Below are 19202 nucleotides of genomic sequence, written 5' to 3' on the forward strand. Positions count from 1 at the left end.
TCCAAAAATTTGATCTGCTCTCTGGAGAGCAGATGGTGGGATTGGGGGTGCGGGGGGGAGCAGGGGGCAGGCCAGGCGGTGAACAGGAGGGAGTCTGAAAGTTTTCAGAGATGAGACATTTGCGTTTCTCAGCTCCCATGGCTTCTCGCCTGAAACTGTTTCCCTCCATAGGAGATTTGAGAAACCGATCCCTTGACAAACAACTTAAGACAGCTGGAGCTCTAATCATCAAGGATTTTTATGGTGCTGCTTTTGAAGTAAAAATAAAGTGAAACCCCTTATGGCATTTCAAGTGGAAAAATAAATAATGCTGGCCGTCCGCACAGGGGGCTCCGGGCGATGGCTGGAAGCGCGAGAGTGGTGCGCGGTTCTGTGCCGTCGATGTTCACGTGCTTCCCGTGGCAGTGACCTTTGAGACAAAGCCGGTGGCTTGTCAGGACCCTATGCTGGGTGTCCACCTCTCCACCTCTTCTAGAAAACGTAACAGGAACATTGCCTTGTTCAAGGCCCAGGGCTGTTGTGAGGGTTTATTGAGATAACAGTCTGTAAGAGCTTTGGTCACTTCATAGAAGCTTATCTGTTTTAGCTCGGTTGCTAATTTATTGCTCTCGGTTTTATGTCGTTTTCTCTCGCCCTTTCAGTCTCCGCGTTGTCAGTTTATCCCTTTTTTCACTCCTACCCTTGCCTCTCAATGCTTTCCCTTTCCTTGGTCAAAACTTGCTAAAGATCTGTTCATTTTAAAGGTATTTTCAGAGAACCAAACCTCTATTGATTACATCTGCTGGATATGTTTCCTGTCTGGTGCTTTCTTGTTTTTATCCTGCATTTTTTTTCTTTTTTTCTGGGTTTCTGGATATATTTTGTGGTTCAGCAAAGTCTTGACAAACTGAGGAGTCCTTACACATGGAAACAATGGTTTGCTCGGCAAACACTGAGCCCCTGCACTGGGCCTGCTGGGGATTTCAGGGGCAAGACACAGGCCTGACTCTCCAGGCACACATGATTCTAGCCTAGTGGGAAGACTTAAGAAAATAGACAACCGCAAATTCCAAAAACAAAACAAACAAACAAAAAAGGTTTTTGTGGCCACGCTGTCCTGTGGAGGCACCTGGATGATAAATGAAGCCAAGATTATTGCTTATTTTGTTCTCCCCCAGAAAGCAGCTTTCTGTCGTAGGTCAAGCTCGCTAAGGAGTCACAAACAGGCCTCCCTCTGAAAGATTTGTGACCCTTTCCAGCAGGGAGCCCACAGCCCACCCCCTCCCAAGGTGACTGCCAGATCAGCATTCTGCCTGCCCAACACTGCTTTTCTCCTCCCCAGGGCAGCACTGGCTGCACTCTGCCCCCTCTTCCTAAATCACCTTTCAGGAAAATGAGAAGTAGGTACGTCTTCTGGAAAAGAGCGGGACACTAAGCCTTAGCAAACCACATCCTGCAATTCTGCCGATCGCTGTGGCTCCTAGTGTGATGTGGTTGCTCATGTGGTACCTGGTAACCACAAGATCCCGTGAGGCCTGGGTCTGCAGCCTGCTCTGGGCCTCAGTTTCCTTACAGGTAAAACGTGGTCCTTGGAGCAAACGTAGTCTTCCTACCCTTACTATACTGGGACTCCTTTCTCCTAGGATCTTCAGGTCCTCCTTGATGCACTTGAGGAAGGTGACTGAGCACTGGGGAGGTGGCAGTGCCCTGGCAGGACAGCCTGCACATGCTTTATGCTTTAGTCATTGTACCCCAGATAGGCCTCTGTCAGGAAGCCTTCCCAGATTTCTTCCTTCTCCCTGAAGATCCACTTGCCTAGATCACTGCACTCCACCCTCTATTGAGTGCTAGCGCTAGTGCAGATTTCCTCTTCTGCTGTGACTGGGCTACCCCTCACCTCCCTAGGGGGCCTGCATTGTCATTTAAATCAAAGGTACTTGTCAGAATCCTGCTCAGGATTGGGGCGACACGATGGACAGGGTGGACAGTCTCTGACATCCAAGCTCATGGGAAAAGGGATGAGATTGGGCAGATAATCCCACAGATACACAGGACTCTGGGCTGTGGCACATGGCCTAAAGGAGTCTAGGAGGGGAGCTGGTGTGGGCCAGGGAGGATTGATGTTCAGGCTGAGACCTGAGGACAAGTATAACTGTGTGAGCAGTGAAATAGTAAATGGGATGTTATTTCTCACCATCTACTCAAGCATCTCTCTGCTTACAGCTAAAGAGACTGGGCTGAAAGTAAAATGAAGGACCACCAGTATCTGGTGATAGTGAGGGGATCTAAGGTTGGCATCTTGGTGGCAGGCCACCAAACTCAGTCCAGAGTGAGAAATCTTCAGTTTCCAGCTGACTGGAACCATTGCAAACAAGAGCCTGATGGGACTAAGGAGTGACACAATCCAAAGAGCGCTTAATTTAAGGTGGGATATTTTCAGTTCGGAACAGGAGCATTTGAGCAGAGAAAGAGCATGGCTGTCGAGAAGGTCATCGCCCTGCCTAGGTCATCAGCATGGAGAAGCGTAAATCCAAGGAGCCGTGGTGGCTGAGGAGGAGAAGGCAGGAGAAAGGCTGGGGAGGGAGGACAGAGAAAGGGGAGACACGGCCAGCCAACTCCCCTTGAATAGCTGCAGGAAGTCAGGGCGGGGAAGGGTCACTCCTTGTGTTCATTTGGCTGCCCCAGTGGGAACCCAGTCTCCTGGCATCTAGTGTGGAGCTCACCCCTCATCCCCAATGCCCTCACTCCCCAATACTGGGTGAAAGGGTCTGGACCTCACCCAGAACTAAGAAGTGCCCTCCTCCACACACGAGGGAAGGGATCCTGACTGAAAGCTGGGAGGGGGGCAGAGTTGGGTCTGCCAGGCTTCCAGGAGGGCATTGCATTTCCTGAGGCAAACTTTGATACTCGAGCGGCTCAAGGGGAGGAGGTGGCTGAGCAGCAGCTGAAGAAGTGTCTCCCTTTGGGGTGTCAGGACTCGGTGGTGGGAGTGGACTTCAGGAACAGTTTAGGATCCACAAACCTTGAGAGGCAAGGTTTCAGGGAACCTTAGCCCTGTGCTCCCACCTTTGTGATCACACCTTCCCGAGCCTCAGTTTCCTCACCGGTAAAATGGAAATCATAACACCCACTGGAGCCTGGCTTAAGGCCAAGTTTTCTCAAATGTTCATCTTCTTTTCTGTGCCCACCTTAATGGGCTCAGGCCTCTTAGGGGCCATCTGATCATCCAGCTCTCCCACTCATTCCTGTGAGGCGCCTTGGCCGGGCCCTGTGCCAAGCCCCAAGAACTTGATGCAGGATAAGACCATGCCCTCCTTGTGTAGCTCCTCGGGGCAGGAGGGAAGGCAGCGAGGCAGTCCTGCAGGCAGGTAATTACGGGGCTATGTTGTCAGGGCTTCACTGAGTTAGGGAGCATCATTTGGGAGGCCATATGTCAGCACCTCAGCATGAATTCCCTTAATTATTTCTTACAAGCCCTGAAATGACAATTCCCTAAAAAGGAGAGGAACACTAAGATGTAGCTCTTTCCTGAGGGGCCAGGGTCCTGGCTTTGCTTCCCTGCTTGGCCACCAGCTTGCCCAGAACCACCCATGGATCTTTCACCATCAGAGAGAAGGCACTGCCTGTTCAAGCCACCGCCTTGTGTAGAGCCAGTGTGGGCATGGGTTTGAGAGTGCTTGGTCAGACTCGGGTGAACATGAACCTTCTCCAAAGACTAAGCCTCTGGGTGGTTCTGGCCTCTCACCTCTTTTCCTGGCAGCTTGTGGAGAGTCTACCCTTGGACACCTCACCACTTCTTCCAAAGCTAAACTGCCAATCCCCGCCACACACTGGTAGTGACCGCCCTCTAGGGCTGATCTCCACCCACTTCCCATGTGACCTTGCTCTCTGCTCGCTCTTCTCCGGGCCCCTTTCCCCATCTATATACCAAGGAGGGGCTGGACCAAGCAGTCTTTAACATTTTCAAAGCCATCTTCTGTGAAATATCAGTGAACTTTATCCTTGTTACTTCAATCTCAGAGATGTTGGTTGAAACAGAGTGTGTGAAGCAAGCATTTAATTAAAGGATTTTTTTGTATGAAAGAATAGACATTACATCTCTTGGGTGCAGAAATGTTAAGACTCTTAGCTTAAGAGTCAAAGCGGTCTTGGAAGGGTCTCTGGAGGAGAAAGACAAACTCAGCCCTTCAGTGCTTCCCTGTGGCCCTAACTCCTTAGATTGGCCATCGAGGACCTGCACAGTCCTTGAGCGTGGGGGCTTGATCTTTGTCCCTGGACCAGGCACAGTTTCTGCCCAACCAGGCCTGGCATAGAAGCTACTGGTTGGCTGACCAGGGGGGTGGATGTAAGGATGGGTGGCTCAATCAGTCAATCTCAAGACTCCCTAAGGAATTACGTGGCCCAGTCTTTCCTAGAAGTAAGGGAATTCACTTGGCCTCTCAAGTCTCCTCTTGACAACTCTGAAATGACAATATTTTCCAGCCTCCAGACCAATATTTTACACACAGATATCACAGACACTAATATGTCACAAAAGATATATGAGAAGAACCTCCTAAGAGGCACTTCAGGCAAGCATCCTAACCGTGGCAACAGGTGGCTATGAGACACCGCCCCTCACTGGCCCTCAGTTTCCCCATTCGTAAAATGAGGCAGTTGGACTAGATAATCCTTGAGTTCCTTTCTAGCTCTAGCATCGCCCTCAGATGTCCTGGTACCTACAGCAGTAACGGGACAGGGGGCATGATGACTCCGGGATCTGGGTCAAGTCCATGTCTTGGAGCTTGAAAGAGTCGTGATGATGGTTGTGGCCCCCTGGAAGATGAACATGGCAGGAACTGGCCGAGAGATTTTTCTGCTGATGGTGAAACGTCCTGGCAATTTATACAGGTAGGTTGAGGTAGGTGAGGGGTGGGGTTGGGTTCTCCCTTGTGGTCCCCAAGCAGTGTTTCCTTGTAGAATCAGAAGCTTCCAGGACTGTTTTTGTTGGGTGCCAGCTAGAATCAGCCATTCACATTGGCAAAGTAGGTGGACCATCTTTCTGCACACTGTGCTGGCAGGGCTTCCAGAAAGGCTTTTTGCTTCCCTGTGTTTCATTGTCACTGTGCCTGGAATCATTCCTTGCCATAGCCTTTTGGTTCCCTGTCCAGGTAGCATGTTCTCTGCAGATGTTGTGGTCCTAATGCCATAATCAGCCAGAGCTACAAAGGAAAAGGCGTGTCTGGTTGTGCCGTGGCTGTAGTGTAGGCCTGCAGCTGCAGATCCAGTTCAGCTCTGGGAACTCCCATATGCTGCACGTGCAACCCTGAAAAGAGAAAGAAAGAAAGGAGACATAAAACCCATTAAAAACCAGGGCGAATATTTAACAAGTGCCTGAAAGGGGGAGGCCCCTCTAAGCTAAAAAGCGACAAAATAGCATCAGGAAGACAAAGGCCAATCAATCTGACTACATCCAAACGAAGTATTTCCAAAGTCAAATAATATCACAAACAGAACCAAAAAGCAGAGTAGGTAAACAGTTGGCAGATCATAATGTGTAAAAGATCACACACATAATTTTAAAAGTAAAAATGTAACAGATAGGTATACAGTTCACCTAAACAGTTTACAGAAGAAAAAATAGAATTGACTAAAATTTTTTTGAAAAAAATATTCAATTTCACTAATAACAGAACATCATTAATAAAAAAACAAAGAAACTCTAGTGTTCACCACAAATTAGGAAAGAAAAGATAAGTTAAAGAATACTCAGTGTTAAAGAGGCTGCAGTGGAATAGACACTACCGTTCGGTGCTCAGGGGCATGTGAATTGGTGTAAACTTTTGGAAGGCAGCATGATAGTCGAAGAGAAGGAGAGAGATGAAAGTTTTAAGAAAGGGCAAATGGCCTATATATTTATACAACATTTATGGAATGTCTCCTTTGTGTCAGGCGTGGTGCTAGGTGTTAAAATGTGAAGATAAATGAGATATATTGTCTGCTCTTGGGCATACAGTCAAAGGGATAGAAAGACACTGATTCTAAATTGATAGGTAGTAAGAAGAAGGCCAGAGATGTTAGGGACACAGATAAAGCATGGAGCAGCTGGGGTATGTGGTACAAGTGTGAAGCTTTATGGGAGTATCCATGGAGGTTCCAGAAGAGGTGCCCGGATGAGCAGGAGTTATTCAGGGAGAGGGCAGAGACAGAAGTGAGAAGCATCACAGATGAACCCAGAGACAGTTTGCCAAAGTATGAAGTAAGAGGCAGGGCATGGAGAGTAGGCCCAGATCTCCCAGTGCCATGACTGTCTAATTGAAGCATTTGGTCTTTTTCTTCTCAACAGGGAGTCACGGAAGCATTTTGAGAAGGCAGGTACATGGTGAGAATTTTGTTGCAAGGTGGTGACTCCAATTAATTGCAGATGTTCGGAGGTGCAAGGGCCAATGAGGAGATGATTGCCTTGGTCCAGGTGGAGAGGGCAAGGCCTGAATTAGGGTGGGGGCCAGGAGGATGGAGAGAGTGTGAAATTAGGAGAAGCCGCTGACTGAGTGGCTACTGGGGTCAGAGAGAGTCAAGGAAGCCTCCGTGTTTGTCTCAGGGACGGGGTAGATAGGAGAATACCCTGGATGGAGAGCAGGCTTGGGGGCTAGAAGAGGATCGTGGAGCTCAGTCTTGGACAAGTTAAACGAAAGGTAGGCAGCCAGGTGGAAATGGCCTGTGAAGAGCTAGGAGAGAGCTTGGATCCCAGCAGAGATTTGAACAAGATTTGGATTGTGACTGAGGGCGATTATAGCTACAGGCTTTGGTGAGCTGTCCCTAGGAGAATGTGGCAGCTGAGAAGGGAAAGGAGGTCTAGGACAGAGGTCTAGGGTGGGCAGAGAGAAGGAAGAGCCCACCAAGGCAAAAGAGATGGAATAAGCACCTGGAGCCTGTGTTGGCATGGAAACCCAGGGATGTGGAGCGTTTCCAAGAGAGAATAATCAGCAGACAGAAGAGAAAAGCCAGTTAGATAGGGATTGGGCGCCCACTGGATGGAGCAATTAGGGGCTTCCTAGGTCCTCACCGGAGCACTTACTGTGAGAGATGGGACAGAAGCCCCCACAAAGTGGGCAGAGCACAATAAAAGGGGAAAGAAAAGCAGGCAATGTGGCACCTGTCCTGGGGAGTTGGAATGTGGGGGAGAAGCTGTTAGCATTATGATTTGGGTCAGGGAGAATTTCTGAGCTGGGCTGAGAGGAAATGAGTATAGACACGATAGAAGAGAGGTTGAAAGGGCATCCCCTAAAGTCGTCTTGTCTGTATAAATCAAAGGCAAGACCAAAGGGCATCTGTGGTCAGGAGAAAAAATGGCCATTGATGACCTTGACTGGAGCTGTTATCAAGCACGAGTATACATGTCAGTTTGGAGCTGACAGAGGAACTGTGGGCGTCTCCCAAGGGGGAGAGATGGAGAACTAGAGGAGGGTACACATGCCTCATGGAGCAGGGCCAGACACTGAGCCGTGACCGACATGCTAGCGGTGGCTGCAGGAAGGGGGTCCTACTGAGGAGATGGCAGGAGGAGCCAGAGGAGAGGACTGGGAAAGCAGGGGTGCTAGAATCCCAGGAGGAGGGAGTTTCCAGAAGTCAGTGGCCATTAATGAGCCAGGTGCACAGAAGTCAGGGGAGGTGCACAGAGCCTCCTGGAGGACCCCTGCCATAGCAACTGGCGGGGGGACAGAGCCCAACTGGGTGGATGAGGATGTGGTTGAGAAAGCAGGAGGGAAAAGGGGGACCTGGGGGGACAGAAGTTTCTAGAAGGTGCTGTTTCTTAACACATTGACATTTGGAGAGAGGAGGGCTATGTGAGGACAGAAGAGCAGGGACAGGTAGCGGAAGGGGCCCCAGAGTGGTGGGATTAAGTGTATAGATGAAGGGATTAGTTGTGTTCATGGAAAGGGGCAAATTAAATCATGTACATTTTACCAAGTAACCTGATCTCCGTGTTTTTCTGGAAGTTGTTTCTCTGCCCTCTGAGTACTGACTACAGCCCTAATTAGCAGTGGTTTCATCCTGCCTCGTGTCTGGGGCTGTGTCTTATTCATTTTTGTACCTTTCGGTACCTAGCAACAGGCAGCAAGCGAGGTAGAGGCAGAATAATGATTTTCTGCTTGAAATTGAATGTCTGAAATGAAGGTTCAGAATTTTTTTCTTTTTATACCACGTAGATTTTGTGGCAATTCCCAAGAAATCACCAAACAAGGAAATAAAAGTCAAAGTTGAAGCTGTCTGCATGTGAGGTTGCCTAGGGTCTCAGGAAATGCACTCTGCCCTCCAGAGCAGGCATAGCTCTTCTTTAGAGTTTGTATGATGAGGTCACGACCGCTGTCTCATCTGGTCATCACAGACCCACCCTGCTGCCCCGAGTGAGGCAGACAGCTACTGTTAGCCCCATTTCACAGGTTAGGAAACTGAGACCTAGAGAGGCAGGATAGAGAAGAATGATGGGAAAGGAAGTCAATGGGGACTAGGGCACAGTCCAGAATGCTGCATTCAGGGTCCTCACCACCACTACCCGGTGGTGTCTCCTAGACGTCGAGAAATTCTGTTTCTTCTGTATTTAGATAGAAGTCAGAGTCAAGAGGGAGCAGGTCTAACTGGCTGAGCTAGGGCCTCATGACATGGGGTCCTAGCTCAGCCAGTTAGATGGCCTGATGGCCCCCTGACAGGACCTGGTAGTGAGTGGTGGCACCTGACAGAGGGGCCTCTGTGGCTTCTCTTTGAGAGCGCATCCATGGTCCACTGCAGCCACATGATATAGGACACAGGAAAAGTCCCTAAAGTAATGTGGGGTGTTAGGAAGAAGGGATGCTAGGGAGCCCAGACCACCATTATAAGAACTAACCAGGCAGAGGCAGGGAAACCTGTTGGGAGGCCATGGTCCAGAATAGAGAGGCAGAGGCCTGCGCTAGACTGGTGGAAATGGAGAGAGGTCGATCCAAAACTTGTAGGAGAGAAAAATCAGAAATGGTGAATGATGACCTCTTGCGGAAGAGAGAGGGCGAAGACAGAGGCTGCTTGGGTAGCCTTTGGGGAGGTCCCTGGGATGGGCAGCACCACATGGGGAGCCAGTTTGAGGGGCAAGACAGTGGTCTCGGATACAGGCAAGGCTTCGGGTTATTGCCACGTGCAGCCCAACAGGCACTGGGATCAAGGGTCTGGGGCTCAGGGAGAGAGTCGACTGGAAGTACTGGCGCAAGGCCATGGCCATGCAAGTAATGGGCGCCCCAAGAGTTAGTGAGATCACCAAGGGAGAACAGGACAGGGCCCAGGGCAGAATCGTGAGTCACAGTGACATCTGAGGAACAATCAAGGTGGGAAGGCGACAAAGGAGGAAAGGTCTGAGACTTGCGACAAACAACCAGGAGAGTGGGTTGCCATGGCAACCAAGGTGGTGAAGAGTTTCAAGGAGAAAGTAATCAACACTGTCAGACGCAGCAGAGAATTCCGATAAGATAAAAACAGGATTTTTTTTTTTGATTTGATGATTAGTAAGCTTTTGATGACCTTAATAAGAGCATTTTGGAGGAGTGATGGGGCATAAGCTTGAATAATGTTGAGATGTGAGGGGGAGGCGAATCCGTCACTAAGAGTCCTTTGAGGAGTCTGGAAGGAAGGCTTGGACATCTGAAGGACAGGGGTGGAGGGCTGAGCGTAGGAAAGACAGGAGCAAGTTCATAAGCAGACATCAACTCCCAAATGTGGTAAGTGTTGTTTAGTGACAAAAGTTTATTCATTCTTCATATTCTAGTTTAGGTCCTATTTTGTGCCTGGCAGTGTGCCTAGCACTGTGGATTCTGTGGTGAATGAGTTAAAATAGGCAGGTTTCCTGTTCCATATGGAGCTTGTATGGCAGTAGGGGAGAAAGACGTGAATCAGATAGTCACACACGTAATGTGTAATTTCCAACACTAATAGGCAGCCTGAACGAAAGGTACCAAGTGCTAGAGGGTGTACAATAGGGAACCTGCCATAGGCCAGCTCCGGGAAGCTTCCCTGAGGAGGTGACACTGGAACCAAGTGGTTAAGAAGGGGACAGAATTAACTAGACAAAACAAATTGGAGCAAAGCCTTCTGTGCCGGGGGTAGGGGGGAGACAGCCTGTGCAGAGGGAGGGGAGGGGGGACCAGAGAGGCAGCCTGTGCTGGCTGGGCAGAGCTTTGGAGGCCAGGGCTGGGCTCCTGTGTGCATGCTGAGAGCAAGGGAAGTGTGCATGAGACCTGCCCTGGTATTTCCTGTGATCTGAGACTCTGGCTGTATATGGAGAAGTCACTAGAGGAAGCACTGGTAGACTTAGGGGGCCCAGCTAGGGAGCCCCTGCTGTCATGGCAGCAAGGATTTGGACACGATACATTAAGGTCCGTTTCGGTGCTGAATGGAATGAGGAAGGGCAGGGGGAAGAGGGGATAGTCAAGATGACCCCCCAGTTCTTGCTTGCCTTATTGGTGGCACAGCAGTGCTGTTCTCAGAACTGGGGAGCCCTAGAAAGAAACTAGGTTCTGTGAGGCCGACCTCAAGTCTGGTGGTAGATGGTTGAATGTATGGACCTGTGAGAAATTAGAGACCCATTCAGAACTCCTGAGGGAGCCTGAGTGGAAATATGAATTGAAGTGGTATCAGGTTTCTGGAGTGGAGCATTCCGAGAGTATGAGGGAGGCTGAGGAAGAAGAGGGCAGGCATCACCATTTGAAGCCCGTGAAAAGAAAGAAGAATCCTCATAGGATACTGGGAGAGCCAAAAAAGAAAGGGCCAGAGAGGTCTTTCAGTAGGACGATGAAGTGGTCAGCAGTAGGTATGTGCAGAAAGGTTGGGGGTCAAGGGCAGGTGCATAAGCCCCTCCAGTGTGCAACTGCGCAATCACCATAGCCCCTGGAATTGGGCAACCTGGTGTTCCTGCCGATTGACACTCTCCAGGGCCCATGGGGGACCCTCTGGGGACCTTAACAGAGGCAGCTTGTGTGGCAAGTGATTAAGGAGAGAGGGAGCAAAGTCTAGGGCCTTTAAATTAAATCTTAGTCTTCAAGGAAAGAGCAATGCTGCCCTATGACTGTTCTGCGGGAAGGGAGCCTGAGTAATGGAGTGATTAAGGATGGAGACAATTAGTGGAATGAGTTCCCACAGGGGTTGGGATCAAGTGGTGGTGGATAAGTTAGTTTGGGGCAATAAGGTATATTTGACTGAATGGGGCAAAATTTAATTATTTACCTTTTAGAGAGTAACTTGATCTCCATGTTCTTTGGGGACCTTTTATCTGACCTGTGTACCAACTGTGATTCTAATTAGCACTGTGTTTATCCCGTCTCATGTCTAGGATCGAGTCTTACTATTTTTTGTGTTTCTCAGCACCTAGCAACAGGCAGCAAGTTCTTTGGGTGCCGAATCAATATTACCTGCCTCAGAATGAAAAATCTAAAGTCAGCATTTCAAACTTTCTGACCAAAAAGAATCTGACAATTCTCCACAAGTACAATGCAGGAAGGAATCGGGGCATCAAGTCATGGTGGCGGGGGTTTGAGTGGGTGGAGAAAAAGTAGAGGAGTCGGCCCCTTGTCCTTTTCAGCTCTATGCCATTTATGCGTGTTCACATTCATTATCTCATGTGAACTTCACCTCCCCACCCCCTCCAGTCCCAAGCCACAGAGCATCACCCCGTGTCATGGAGGAGGCAACAGAAAACAGAGAGGTGCCTTGCTGACATAGAGCACGAATGGCAGGAGCTGGATTCAGACCTCAGTCCATCCAGGATCACAGTCCTTCCCAGGACCAAGTTGAGCTGCGAGGAAGAGGATGAGAGATCTGTGAGATGCAGGTGGAGACGCTCCATGGCACGTGCGGGAGGCTGGCGGTGCGGTCCGAGGTCCGACCGGAGAGCAGACCGGATATTAAAGCGTCACATCAGACTGCAGTGACAACGTCTGCAGTGCCAGCACTAGAGCAGGTAGCGCTCTTAAGAAACCTCCCCACCACAGGAGTGATGTGTACATTCTGTATTTACATCGAAGACTTTGGTATTTTTAAAAACTGTTTTCTTTAGCATATATATCTGAAATATAACATGTATCTGAAATATATGATGTGACACAGAGATCTAATTTGATCATTTTCCAAATGGATAACCAGTTTGCGAAGCACCGTGTATTGTCCCAACACCATCTTTTCTCCCCGTTCACTCTGTTCAGGTCTCTTGGTCTATTTGTCTACTTCCGGGCCAATACCAGATTGTAATGAGCAAAAAGCTTTATCTTACTTTCCAGTAAGGTAAGCACCCCTCCCTTCCTGAGGCTTTATTCTTTTTTTTTTTTTTTAATTGCCTTCGTCCTATTGCATGTTTACTTTTTCACATATATTTTACAATCAGCTTGTCAAAGTTCCATGAAAAAAATCCTGTGGGAATTTTGAGTGGGATTTCATTGAAGAGAGAAATAACATCCTTAGGATATCAGTTTTTCCCATCTGTGAGACATGGTATCTGTCTCCGTTTAATCAAAGTCTTATTTGTTTGGTTTGATTTTTAATGCCTTTTAATAAAGGTTGGTCGCTTTTGTCATAAAGGTTTTTCATATTTCTTATTAGGTTTGTTCCTGAGTACCTTATCGGTTTTGTTCCTTTTGTGAGTGAGAAAGGTTTTCCTTTGTTTCTTTTTGCTTCCCAAATTTTAATCAGTTTACTAATCACAATGCTTCATTCACAGACACACACTCGGAGTAAATGTGCTTTGTCCCTGGGCACACAGATGAGAACACAGCACACATATAAAGTAAAACTAATTGGCTGGAAATGAATTTGAATTTTTGAATTAAAGTTTAATTATATAAGTAATACATGGATGTATTTTCCTTTAAATAAAATTAGACTGTTACAGATAAAGAAGTCTCTACTGAACTCCCCCTCCTCCACCTTCGATCCCTCTCCCCCTGCAGAGGTAGCTGCTCTTAGGCTTTTGCTGTTTATCCAAAATGTTTTCCAGTGCCTATTGAAACACGTCTTCTGTTCTCTTTTTGTGTGTTTGTTTGCACAGACATGGTGTGTACCCGCTGGAGGTGTTGCTCTCAGTTTAGTACGCCCTACGGGACTCCTGGTGTAGCCCTGGTGTAGCCGACGTGCCCTGCCACAGTGTTCCTTGCAGCTGGCGACTGGCGGCTGTAGCTGCTTTTGCACCATGTTTGATTTCCCTGTTTCCTATTGATTGACTATTAAAATGTTTCCAGTGTCATTCCATTAAGACAAACCTGTAAGAGCTTCCTAAAATTGCCCTTTTTGCATGTGTTCAAGTATTTCTTTGGGACAGATATCCAGTTTGTGGGTCATAGGGTATACCTAGCTTTAATTCTAATAGAAACTTCTAAAATGTTCTCCAAATTCCCTTCTGATGAATCACCTGCCAGCAGTGTGTGAGAGCATCCATTTCCCCAGACCACATCCAAGTTTTCCATTCTTAACCAGTCTGATGAGTGAAAAATAGTATGTTGCTTCATTTCACATTTTTCTGAATTGCTTACACAATTGAAGTCTTCATGTGTTTACTGTCCATTTTTATGTCCTCCTTTGGATTGCTTGTGCATATCCTTTGCCTGTTTCTTTTCTTTTTTTTTTTTTTAAGGTGTTTTTTTGTCTTTTTGTTATTGATTTTTAGGATTTCTTTATGTATTTGACTATAAATACTTTGTCGTGTATATTAATGTTTTCTACACTGTGATTTGTGTCATTTAATTGGGGGGGTTGTCTTAGAGAAATTTTAATTTTGATACAAATTTGTCAATCTCACTTTTATGCTATTTTTATAGTCTTATTTTAAAAAGTCTTTTCTAGATCAAGATCATAAGATCTAAAATTTATAGTTTCTGTATAAATACATATTTAAGCCTTTATACTATATACAAAGAACAAATTTCAAATGCCTGAATCTTAGGAACTAACTTTAATCCCTCTCTGTTTCCCACAAATGGGTAGGTAATTGTCCCAATACCACTTATGGAATAATATATCATTTCTCCACTGATTTAAAATCGCTGCTTCTGCCTGACACTAAATTCCAATGTGGGTCTATGTCAGAGCTCTTTCTGGTCCACTGATCTATTTGTCTACTCCTGAGCTGGATAATATGCTTTGCTAACTGCCGGGACAAATCCCACCCTCTTTGTTGTTTTTGTAAAATTGCCTTGGTCATGCTTGCATATTTGTCCCACCACATGAATTTTAAAATAGCCAGTCAACTTTCAAGAAAAATTCTGCTAGGATTTTAATTGGGGTCACATTGAGTTTATGGATAAGTTTGAGGAAAATTGGCCCCTTTATCATGTTTGCATCTGCCAACCAGTGCTCTTTGCTTGTATCTCTCAGTTGCGGTCATCTTTCACGTCTTTCAGGGAAGGTGTGTGGTTTTCTCTCGTTAAAAGTCTTGCATATTTCTTGATAAATTTATTCCTCGTTTTATTACAGGTTTTGTTGCCAGTTGTGAATAGGATCTCCTCTCCCCTTATGTTTGGCCCTTGTTTTTCCATCCTTCGTTTCAACCTGTTCACTGATCAGCTTGACGTGCAGACACACACGCAAAGTAAACGTTCTTCCTCCCTGGGCTCACGCACGTGAGCACAGCCAAACACTCAGAGCCGGCATAATTGGCTGAAAACAAATTAGAATCTTTTCAGATTATACTTTAATTAAACAAGTAAAGCATGAATACATTTTCCTTTTAAAAGGAGAGCAGTATGAAATTAAAGTTTCCTTTGGTCACTTGAGGTCCTGGTTCCTCAACCCTCCGCAGAGGTGGCCGCTGTTCAGAGTTTGATGTATTAAGAGTTCCTGCTGTGGTGCAGTAAGTTAACAATCTGACTGCAGTGGCTCAGGTCACTTTGGAGACTCAGGTTCAATCTCTCGTCCAGGAATTTCCATATGCCACAGGTGCAGCCATAAAAAAAAAAAAAAGAATTTGATATATTGCCTTCCATAGTAAATATATAGATAGTATGGATGGAAGTATTTTGAATAAATGTCACCATGTCATAGGTATTATACTATATCCTGCATTTTTTCACTTAATCTTTGCTTTTGAGTTACACTCATGTTAGCGATATAGCAGCTCTTGTTCATGCTTTTTAGCAGCTATATAGGGTAGTACTTCTTCACCTGACTGTACCGAGATTCCCCTTCTCTAACATCCATAGTCTGAGGGGTTCCTCCCCTTAACCCCTTGTAATGAAGAATGCTGCCAGGGACATCTTGGCACCTGTTCTGGAAATGTTTCTATAGGGTTGGCACTGAGAGTGGAACTCTGGCCCCTGTGGTGTCCACCGTTCCAGTTTTAGTAGTCGAAGTCCAAGTTGGCTTCTGAAGTTGCTGTGCAATTTAAGCTCCTTTCACAAGGAACTGTAAATCTTCCTTTTTCCAAACCATTGCCAGCTTTTAAAGTTTATGGATCTGATGAATGAAAAAAGTGGTTTCTTGATTTGTTTGTGTTTTCCCGGTCACGTTGTGGTCTCCTCCTGGGTCTCCTGGCCATTTATATTTCCTCCCATTGGAATCATCCATGCATCTCCTTTGTCCCCCTCTCTTCTGTGTTGTCTTTTTCTTTTTGACTTATAGGATTTATTTATGTATTTTTTATATGAATTCCCTGTCTACTCTATGCATTGCATGTAATCTACCATTCTGACCCTTGTCATTTGACTGTATTATCTTTTTATTACAGAGCTCTTAATTTTTATGTCAAATTTAGAATTATCTTGCCATAAGAAGGTCCTCCTTATGTTAAGATCACAACCATTTTTCCTGTATTTTTCCTGAAGCTTTCATAATTTTCTTTCTTGCATATGTATTTTACGTTATTTTACTATTCTCACATTTAAGTCTTTACTGCATATGAAGCTAATTTTAAGTGTGTTATGGATGCTTAATTTTAGTAAACTTCAAAATTGATAACCAATATTTTCAGTACCATTTATTGGGTAATCTGTCCTTTCTCCAGTAATTTAAAATCGCTGCTTCTGCCTGACACTAAATTCCAATGTGGGTCTATGTCAGAGCTCTTTCTGGTCCACTGATCTATTTGTCTACTCCTGAGCTGGATAATATGCTTTGCTAACTGCCGGGACAAATCCCACCCTCTTTGTTGTTTTTGTAAAATTGCCTTGGTCATCCTTGCATATTTGTCCCACCACATGAATTTTAAAATAGCCAGTCAACTTTCAAGAAAAATTCTGCTAGGATTTTAATTGGGGTCACATTGAGTTTATGGATAAGTTTGAGGAAAATTGGCCCCTTTATCATGTTTGCATCTGCCAACCAGTGCTCTTTGCTGTATCTCTCAGTTGCGGTCATCTTTCACGTCTTTCAGGGAAGGTGTGTGGTTTTCTCTCGTTAAAAGTCTTGCATATTTCTTGATAAATTTATTCCTCGTTTTATTACAGGTTTTGTTGCCAGTTGTGAATAGGATCTCCTCTCCCCTTATTTGTTTATTTGACCCTTGGGGTTTTTGCTTGTTTTGTTTTTTAAGTTTCATTGAAGTATAGTTGATTCACAATGTTGTGATAAAATTTCTGCAGTACGACAGAGTGATTCAGTTATACATATACACACATCCATTCTTTTTCAGATTCTTTTCTCCTATAGATTATCACCAAATATCGTGCCCTTTGTTTTTCCATCCTTCGTTTCAACCTGTTCACTGATCAGCTTGACGTGCAGACACACACGCAAAGTAAATGTTCTTCCTCCCTGGGCTCACGCACGTGAGCACAGCCAGACACTCAGAGCCGGCATAATTGGCTGAAAACAAATTAGAATCTTTTCAGATTATACTTTAATTAAACAAGTAAAGCATGAATACATTTTCCTTTTAAAAGTAGAACAATATGAATGTAACTAAAGTTTCCTTTGGCTATCCTCTGAAGTTCTAGCTCGCCTTCCCTCCCCACAGTTTTATGTGTCTCCTTCCATAGAAATGTATCGATGTAGATATTTTGAATGACTCCTCCCTTCTTATAGAGATTTTACTGTAAGCTGTGTTTTTTTTTTCACTGTCTTCGATTGCTAAGATATACTCATATTGATACAATAGTTCTCACCAGTTCCTTTTAATAGCTGTGTTATAATCACTCCCATGCATGTGCCACATTTTTTTCTTCCCTAAGATCCATAGATAGTTTGTTGCATCCTTTTCTTTCCTCCCTCATAAGCAGGCTGCAGAAAAGCCTTACACATGCCTCCTCTGTAATGTTTCTTTAGAATAGTGTTTAAAAAGTGGAATTGGGGGAGTTCCCATGTGGCTGAGCAGGTTAAGGATCTGGCATTATCATTGTAGTGGCTCAAGTTGCTGCTTCCAGGAACTTCCACATGCCGAGAGTGTGCCCTGCATCAATAAGTAGAATTTTGGCTCTCACAAGTTCCACATTTTTGGTTTTAGACATTACCAAAGTGTTCTCCATGATTTCTGTACCATTTAAACTTCTAGCCAGAGGCTGTGCGGGGACTGCAGTCCCCACACCATAAGCAGTTATTTTAAATGTTTGCCAATCTGATGGATGAAAAATTGGATCATTTAAAAAAATTTATGCATACTTGTTTGCTAGTGAGATTTTCATATGTGTATTAGGCATTTGTATTTTTTATTTTCTGAATAATCTGTTTATTTTTGCTCATTTAAAAATTAGGTTGTTTGTCTATCTTAATGATTTATGAGTTTCCTAATATAACCTGGATATCAATCTTTGTGTGTGTGTGTGTGTGTGGCAAATGTTTTCTTCCAGCTGGTCTATTGCCTTCAAATTTTGTAGGAGCTTTTGTTAGACAGAAGTTATCAATTTTGACATAATCAAATTTATCTATTCCTTTGTTCTTTTTATTTATACATCATGTTTAGGCTTTTCTTACTACTAAGGTTTAAATACATTCTGAATTCCTTTCTAGTAGTTTTGTTTTTATATGGGTCTTTATGCAGCTGGAATGTGTGTTTATGATTGAAATGAGATATTATCTAACATTTCTCCAAACACGTATCACTGATAATTGCAACACGAATTTGTTCTTTCTCTGCTGATCTGAAATCAGACTCCCACATATAATGAATTACAGTGTCTAGGTGGGTCTGAGGCCCTTGTTCTGTTTCACCAATCTGTGTATTTCTCTCTGCATCAGACTATTTTACCAGCTATTGCTTTATGCCATCTTTTGATATCTAATAAGTAAAATGCTCCAGTTCATTGTGCTTCCTTTTCAATTATCTAAGCTAACTATTAGTGTACATTAACTCCTCCACCTGCTTGTCAAGTTCTATGAATTTAAAAATTGTTTTGGGGGGTTCCCGTCATGGCACAGCAGAAACAAATCTGACTAGTAACCATGAGGTTGTGGGTTTGATCCCTGGCCTCGGTCAGTGGGTTAAGGATCCAGAGTTGCCATGAGCTGTGGCGTAGGTCACAGATGCGGCTCGGATCCCGTGTTGCTGTGGCTGTGGCGTAGGGCCAGCAGCTGTAGCTCCAATTAGGCCCCTAGCCTGGGAACTTCCATATGCTACAAGTGCGGCCCTAAAAAGAAAAGAAAAGAAAAAGGGAGAGATTATTTTGGGAAAAATTGACATCAGTACAATACTGAGTCTTTCCATGGACGTGTAGAGCCCTGCACGAACTCTGATCATCTTGTCTGCCTTCAGCCCCACATTATGGTTTTCTCCCTAAAGAACCCACCCATTTCCTCAGTGGGTTTATTCCTGTAGTTTTTATTGTTGTTGTGAATGAATTCCCTCTGCACCCCGTTTTGTTTTTCTTTTGCTTGCTACATTGTTTTTTTCCTAAATCTACTAATCACTGTACTTCATTCATAGACACACACAAAGTAAACGTTCTTCCTCCCTGGACACAAACACGGAGCACTGCCAAACACACAGAGCTGACATAATTGGCTGAAAATGAATGGGAATTTTTTCAAATTAAAGTTTAATGACACAAGCACAACATGAATACATTCTTCTTTTTAAAAAATAGAACATGGCAGATGACGCTGAAGTCCCTCTTGGCCACCCACTGCCATCCCATTTCCTTCTTCCCCAGAGGTTGCCACTGAAATGGGCTCAGTGTACACTTTTCTAGACTTTCTAAAAACTTGTAAATACGTAGATAGGTACCCATGGGAAGTGATATGGTATAGTCTCAAATAATGAGAATTTTGTTTGTTCCTTTCCACTGTTCATTGGTATTCGAGTTTTGTAT

The 19202-nt window shown here is 45.1% G+C and overlaps 1 long non-coding RNA gene across 1 annotated transcript; it reads left to right on the forward strand.

Annotated features, from left to right (window-relative positions):
- The first annotated feature begins 63 nt into the window (after positions 1–63).
- Positions 64–17903, forward strand: LOC125122606 (uncharacterized). Its single transcript, XR_007133861.1, has 3 exons — positions 64–4869; positions 11628–12258; positions 13019–17903. It is a non-coding gene; the product is annotated as an uncharacterized LOC125122606 (long non-coding RNA).
- The last annotated feature ends 1299 nt before the right edge of the window (positions 17904–19202 follow it).

The sequence above is a fragment of the Phacochoerus africanus genome, chromosome 3 (genome assembly GCF_016906955.1).
Source record: "Phacochoerus africanus isolate WHEZ1 chromosome 3, ROS_Pafr_v1, whole genome shotgun sequence".
Taxonomy (NCBI): Eukaryota; Metazoa; Chordata; class Mammalia; order Artiodactyla; family Suidae; genus Phacochoerus; species Phacochoerus africanus.